Genomic DNA, 8,177 nt, shown 5'->3' on the forward strand with positions numbered 1-8,177 from the left:
TGTCTATAAATGTTTGATGACTATTAGATTTCCGAATTTAAATTGTATTTGTCTATTTTGAAATGATAAAATTTTGACTAATATTTAGTTGGACATTCGTATATACATATGAATATGACTTGTTTAAATTTTCAGAGTGGTGCTTTTGTCTGGTAATGCCTCCGGACCCTAATTCGGCGACGAATATGGGTTAGGGGTGTTACATTTTTTTGGTGTCAGAGTTACAGTTTAGTAGATTCTAGGACTAACATAGCGCGTGTGAGTCTAGCTATACATGCCATATTATATATTGCGATTGTGTGATGACTTCTGACATTTGAAAATGTGTTTTCATATAGTTAATGGATCCTGATAGAGCTGTAGCTAATGATGTCGAGAGTGTAGCGCCTCTTCCCATGCAAGAGACAACGCCGGCTAATTCTCGATCGATTTCGAGTAACCAGGAAGGAGGGGCTAGACAAGCCTTTTAACAAATGATGAATGACTAGTTTACTCAGTATATCCATACTAACCCGACTACACAACAACCTCCACCCACGACTAATCCATCTTCAATGCCTGCTGTACCTCAAGTAAGTGATCCGCTAAGATTTTATAAGCCACCCGATAAAATCAGAAAACACGGAGCTGAAGAGTTTAAAGCTACTAATGATGATGATGCTGAGCGGGCTGAGTTCTGGCTTGATAATACTATCCATGTGTTTGATAAGCTATCCTATACCCCAGATGAATGTTTGAAATGTGTTATATCTTTGTTTTGAGACACAGCATATCACTGGTGGAATACCCTAGTATCAGTGGTTTTGAAAGAGTGGGTAACCTGGGAATTCTTTCTGACTGAGTTCCGTAACAAAATATATCAGCCAAAGATATATTAACCATAAGCGCAAAAAATTTCTAGAGCTGAAACAAGGTCGGATGATCGTGATAGAGTATGAGTGGAAATTTTTAAGACTCAGTTGGTGTACTCGAGAGTGTGTGTCTACCGAAGCCATAATGTGCAAAAGATTTGAAGATGGGCTGAACGAAGACATTAAACTGTTAGTTGACATACTTGAGATAAAAGAGTTTGTAGTACTGGTTGAGCGAGCCTGCAAAAGACCAAGGCTATATACAAAATGAACCATGAACCCTGAACCATCGTAAACCAACACATATGACCAAAAGACCAAGTCCCTATACATTCCATAAACTCAAAATACTTGAATTCATCAATACCCAAAATGATAGCTTGATAGTGTGATAGGATCTCCGGCGATCTCCAACCCAAGCTAGCTTGACGGTACTATAAAACATGGGAAAGGAAAAGGGACAAGCTATATACCTTAGTAAGTCCGTATGAAAATAATAAGCAAGTCTTACAAAACTTTTATCTAGTCTAACAATTTAAACACAAGATAATAAAAATTAATATGGATCTTACAGTTATAATTTTATTCAGTCACTATGTTTACTCTATCAACTTATAAGCATAATTTAACATATCTTGACATTAGCCTAACAATCGTAATCTCTCCTTTGTAACATATTACAGCAATTAAAAAATCACTTCAAACCTCATAGTAATCATGCACATTAACTATGTGTACTCATATTTCCAAGCATATATCTTAATATCTTTCAATTACCTAAACTTTTATCTTCAGTACTTTCATAACCATTTTACTAGGCAATTATGCCAATCTTTCTTTATTCTCATATCCGATAAATTTCAATTTCAGTGAATAGAACATGCTATATCATAACTCAATTTGGCCCAAAAGCCAATCACATGATCATCAACCGAATTTATCATGAATTTCATACATCACAAGTGTAGACAAATAATCACAAGTTTTCACAAAATCATTCCCATGGAAATCCTAAACTCACAATTTCATGAAGTCAATGCTTATAAACTTTACGTACATACCTATACCAATTCGTAATACTTACGTGCTCTTTCTCTTCTTTGACATACCCATTAAATTACCCGTTGAACCATTTGGAATAACTAAAGGATACTCGGGAATATCGTACACACAGTACCGTACCAATGCCATATCCCAGATATGGTCTTGCATGTAATCTCGTATCGATGGCAATAGCCCAGCTATGGTCTTACATGAAGTCTTATATCGATGCCATATCCCCGATATGGTCTTACATGTAATCTCAGTAACCCTAATTGTAACAGCTCAATTTAGACCCTAGATGGAACGGTGGTTTCGGGACCACAAATCTGAGTCAAAAATATTTTAAAATTATTTTCTGTGTTTATTATGTGTGAATTTGTGTGTGTGAAATTTTCTTCATTTAATTTTGTCATTTGAGTGCTTGATTAAATAAAAGGACTTAGTCGGGTAAAATGAAAACTTGATAGTTTAAAGCATAAGGGTCGAATTGTTACTAGCTTTTTAAATTGGAGCATTTATGTTGCAAATAACCCTTTGGAATTAGTGATGGTTGAATGTACCTTTATTATGTATGTATTAGATATTAATTTGAAAAGGGTAAAATAGTAAAATATGAAATAATATATGAATAATAAAACATAAAAGCTTATAATATGGTTTTATAATATCAACTTTTTGCCCAAAACTAAAACAAAAGAAAAGAGAAAAGAAAACCTAGTTTGGCCATTCTCAAGCCCAATCAAGGTACGTGTTTAGCTTGGTTTTTGATAATTTTTACATTTTTGATATCGTTGTTAAGTAATCTACAAGACCCATGCTTGAATTTTTGATTTTGATGAATATTTTGAGTTATGATATTGATGAGAGCTTGTGATTTTTGTTGTTTGATGATGAAATATGAAAGATATGTTTTAGATTAACATGTTTTGTATTGGAGTTTTTGATGATTTTGAGTAATTAGGACTAAATTGCAAAAATAATAATTTGAGGGATTAAAATGTAAAATAAATGAAATATATGGACTTGTATGAATACTAGGAATATTCGGCCAAACATGGTTATATTGAAATTTTGCATATTTTTTCTTTTGTGCAATAGGGACTGAATTGTAAAAAGTGTAATTGTTAGGGGTTAAATGGTAATTTGCCCATTTATGTGTTTTTGGACTAAATTGAATGAAAATATGGTTGAATGAGCTTAATTTGAATATGTTTAGACCAAGAACCCAAGAAATCAGATTTGGATCGGGGGAAAACAAAAGTTGTCGACTAGTTGTCCCGTTTCGTTTTATATTGTCCGACGTAAGTTTAAAAGCAAATAGACATACTTAATTTTAATTAAATGCTATAGATATATATGTTGAAATGAAATATATAAATTTATCTATGCTATGGATGAATATAATTAAGCTTGGCTACTATATTTTTGAATTCGTTTCAACCGAGTTACGACGTTCGAAAGCCCCGTGTGAACCTTAGGAATCGTTATGATACATATGTCATGACATAGGATTCTGATATATGCATGCGAGTATGACCATGGCATCGATATGTGACTCTGATATATGTGTATGAGTAAGACCCTATCTGGGACAGTGGCATAGATATGTGGCTACATGTAAGACCACGTCTGGAAAGCTGGCATTGTGTGATATGTGTGATTATCCGAGTGTCCTATCCAATTCTGAATGGTTCATCGGGCAAAGATAACTTGTGTTCGAATGTGTAAATTAGGCTAAATGGTCAGGTATCAAGTAACTTGTTGTTTACTTAAAACAAGGTAAGTGAGTAACTTGTTACTTATTACAAATTATGTGTAATGCAAATGAGAATTATATGTGAACTAGGTAAGTGTACTCGACCTTGTGAATAACATTGAAATGAGTTTTAATTATATACATGAATGATTATATGTATTCGGCTACATAAGTAATAAATGTATATGAAATTATATTATGACATATCAGCTTAGGTATTTGTGCATATGTGAACTAGGGTTATAATAACTATTTGGTTTTTTGGAAGTTAAATGGTAATATGTTAATTTGGCTATATGAGCATTCGGCCAATGTGACATTTATGAATGAATATATATAATATGAACTTTATATGTTTGGATCTAAATATGTTATGCTAATATAATTTGGTTTATTTTAATTAAGCTGATAATATCATTAGGTTGTTCATTTGCTTATGACTTACTAAGCTATAAAAAACTTACCCTGTGTATATGGTGTTTCTATTTTATAGATTCTGGATCAAGTTACAAGCTTAGGGATCGTTAGCAATTTCATCACACTTTCCACTATTTTGGTACCTTGAAAGCTAAACTCGAATTATGGCATGTATAGGTTAGCTTTGGAGTTAGTTATTTTGAAAGGTGTATGTATAAAGGCCATGCGAAAATGGCTTAACTTTCATGCTTAAATTTGTTTTCTTTTTGTTGGACTACGGCTTAAGTTCTTTTTGGTTATTATGCAATGTGTTATGGATGAATGATACTTATGATATCTATTTTGAGCGTTGAAGTTGCTTGGTGAAATTGGATGTGTGCATTGGGTTGATTCGGTTATGGTATGCATAGATAAAAGATTATTTGAATTTTGGTTGTTGTGTTTGGTCAATGTGTTATATGTGATTTGGCATTAAAGGTTGTTTGACTATGTCCGAGCATAATATAAGTTTGTCTTGACATGTTATTTATATGGTATGGGAAAATTCATGTTTTGAACATTTATTTACTTGTAGATAATGTCTTATTCTTGTGAAGTTTAAATTGTAATGTGAGTTGGTTTGAAAATTATACAATAATTTATTGTAAATTCGGATATAGGATAAAGGTATCTGAGATGGTTATGGCTAACTTATGTTTTGGAATTTGCTTATATAAATGTTTATGCATATGATGAGTCAACTTAATATGTATCTCAACTTAAGGTATATTCTGTAATAGATAAGTAATATGTAAGATTATTTGCGTCTTAGGTAAAGTTTAGATAACCGAATTGATGATAAATAGATTAATTGTATGTCTGTAAGTTTGGCATGTGAAATGAGTGCATTTCAAATTGTTACTTGTGTTATAAATGATTAACTATGAATAAATGATTGGGTATAATTGTAGTTCGTGAATTAAGCTGGATAAATTTCGTTATTGATGTTCGATTATAGTTCATGTCAATATGGTTAAAGTGTGTATAAGATTTATTTTTTATTGAACCATATTTTATTATTTGTGAAGATATAAATGTCATGTATGCTAATGATTAAATTTCCATGTGTTAGATTCTATTTTATTTAATTTGTATATGTTTCGAAATATGTCTATAAATGTTTGATGACTATTAGATTTCCGAATTTAAATTGTATTTGTCTATTTTGAAATGATAAAATTTCGACTAATATTTAGTTGGACATTCGTATATACATATGAATTGACTTGTGTAAATTTCTAGAGTGGTGCTTTTGTCTAGTAATGCCTCCAGACCCTAATTCGGCAACGGATACGGGTTAGGGGTGTTACACTAATGTCATGACTTTTGTATCCTATCTATTCTTAAGGTTCAACCGAGACTTTCACTGTATCAAATCTCTTTCTGTCATTTTTGGAGTATCGTACTCAATAGCATTCATATTTCATTTCAATAATATAGCACTTACCACAATTATATCAATTAAGCATTTATACATATATAATTTAATGCTTATTAAACATACGAACTTACCTCGAAATGAAAATGGTGAAAAGGACCTAACCATCAAATACTCATTTTTCCCCTGTTCTAATTCCAAACCTCATTTTTCTTGATCTATAATATCACATTTAACTTATTTAATCATTATACTATTTAAATCAGCCCAAAATCACATTATGGCGAAAATCACATTTTTGCCCCTAAAGTTTGACATTTTTACATTTTAGTCCCTAGGCTCGTAAATGAAGTGTACTTAATTTCCTCAATACCCATGCCTGCCAGACCTTATACATGCTTATAGCAGTCCACATTTTTCTTTTATTCGCATTTTAACACCCATTTTACAAATTTTTCCAAATAGGTCCTTTTTAACATTTTTACCGAAAATCACTTAGCAAAGTTGTTTCTCTAACAACAAACATGCACTTTTTACCATTAGCCATCAAAATACACACATGTTTAACATGGGTCAAACCCTAGACCTTAATCATTCCTCAAATTAGTGCTAGAAATATGTAGATAATGTTACAAGGATTTCAAAAACATAAAAATCATTAAAAACGAGGCTAGAACGAACTTACAATTGAGCTTGGAAGCTTGAAAAACCCTAGACATGGTTTCCCCTTGTACATTTCAGCCATGGGAGGATGATGGACAAAAATTGGCTTTTATTTTGGCTTTTTAATTCATTTAAGTACCAAATTACTAAAATACCCTTAATGAAAAACTTTAGAAACATACCTAACCATGTCCCTTTTTGTCCACCAACTTAACCAATGGTCTAATTACCATTTGAGGACCTCCAATTTAAAATTTCATATCAATTAGACACCTTCAACCTATAGAACTCACATTTTGCACTTATTACAATTTAGTCCTTTTGACTAAATTGAGTGCCCAAACGTCAAAAATGTTTAATGAAATTTTTAAAACATCATTTCATAAAACTGTAGACCATAAAAATATTATAAAAATATATATTTTTGTGTCAGATTTGTGGTCCCGAACCATTATTCTGACTAGACCCAAAATCGGGCTGTTACAATGACCTTGGAAATTAAAATCAAGACCAAGCTAATGAAGCCGATCGTGTATGAAATCCCATCCTCATTGCTAATGATAGGGATTGATGCATCAAACAATATGCTGTGCCACTTTTCAATGAGTTAAATCTAGGAATTAGAAGGCTAGATATTGAGGCAACCTAATTTGAATTGAAACCAGTGATGCTTCAAATGCTCTAAACGGTGGGCCAATTCAGTGGTATGCCCATAGAAGATCCACATCTCCACCTTTGATTGTTTATAGAGGAGAGTGATTCATTCAGGATAGCCGGTGTGACTGAAGACACATTGAGGTTGAAGTTGTTTCCGTACTCGTTGCGAGACCGAGCACGGGCATGGCTCATTTCATTGCCACCAAGTTCCATATCTACATGGCAAGAACTAGTAGAGAGATTTTTGGTTAAGTATTTCCTGCCTAGAAAACACGCCGAGTTGAGGAACAAGATCACAACTTTCCAACAATTGGATGATGAGTCTTTGTATGAGGCTTGGGAGCAATTCAAGGAGTTACTTTGTAAGTGTCCTCATCATAGGATTCCTCATTGTATCCAGCTGGAGACATTCTATAATGGTCTCAATGCATATAAAAGCTTGATGGTAGATGTTTTTGTGAATGGTGCAATTTTTTCTAAGTCTTATAATGAGGGTTATGAGAGCATTGAGAGGATTGCGAGTAATAATTATCAATAGCCAACAAATCAAACAGCTTCAGGAAGACGTGTAGCCGGAGTTCATGAATTTGACGCCCTCACTTCGTTATCAGCTCAGGTATTGTCTATTTCCTCTATGTTAAAAATGTTTACTGCTAATAGTGCTAATAATTTTGCAGCTCAGCCACCAAGTCCGTTTGAAGTAATTTCTCAAGTGTATTAAGGGGGAAGGTCATTCTTTTGAGAACTGTCCAGCAAATCCCAAGTCAGTGTACTATGTGGGGAACCAACATCAAAATAGGAGTGGACAAGGACCCAAGTCCAACTTTTACAATCCTTCATTGCGTAATCATCCTAATTTTTCTTGGAGCAACCAAGGAAATGGACCAAACAACAACTTATTGCAGCAAAGACCCAACCAATCTCAAGGGTTTAACCAGCAAGCTCCAAAACCAACTCAAGCTGAGGCATGAAACAGTTTGGAGAACTTGTTGAAAGCGTACATGGCAGAGAATGATGCTTTGATCCAAAGCCAAGCAGTAACATTAAAAAAATTTGGAAAACCAAATAGGTAAGTTAGCTACGGAGCTTCGTAATAGATCGCAAGGAACCTTGCCGAGCAATATTGAGAATCCAAGAAATTTAGGTAAAGAACATATCAAGGCAGTGGCATTGCGAAGTGGTAAAATTTTGGAACCCCGGTTGATTGATGTCGAAGATAAGCCCATTGAGAAGAATCAACCAGCTATTGAAATTCCTACACAGAAAGAGTCAGAATCTGTAAACAATAACAAGGAAAATCCTAACTTAGTGAATTCAGATACTTTAACATCTTTTTTGGATGCAGATTTACCTACTCAGAAGAGTTATCACA

The 8,177-nt window shown here is 33.3% G+C and overlaps 1 non-coding gene across 1 annotated transcript; it reads right to left on the minus strand.

Annotated features, from left to right (window-relative positions):
- Positions 1-7,083: 7,083 nt before the first annotated feature.
- LOC121213149 (small nucleolar RNA R71) lies at positions 7,084-7,190 on the minus strand. The gene has a single exon (XR_005908519.1). It is a non-coding gene; the product is annotated as a small nucleolar RNA R71 (small nucleolar RNA).
- Between the last annotated feature and the right edge of the window lie 987 nt (positions 7,191-8,177).

The sequence above is a fragment of the Gossypium hirsutum genome, chromosome A13 (assembly GCF_007990345.1).
Source record: "Gossypium hirsutum isolate 1008001.06 chromosome A13, Gossypium_hirsutum_v2.1, whole genome shotgun sequence".
Classification (NCBI taxonomy): Eukaryota; Viridiplantae; Streptophyta; class Magnoliopsida; order Malvales; family Malvaceae; genus Gossypium; species Gossypium hirsutum.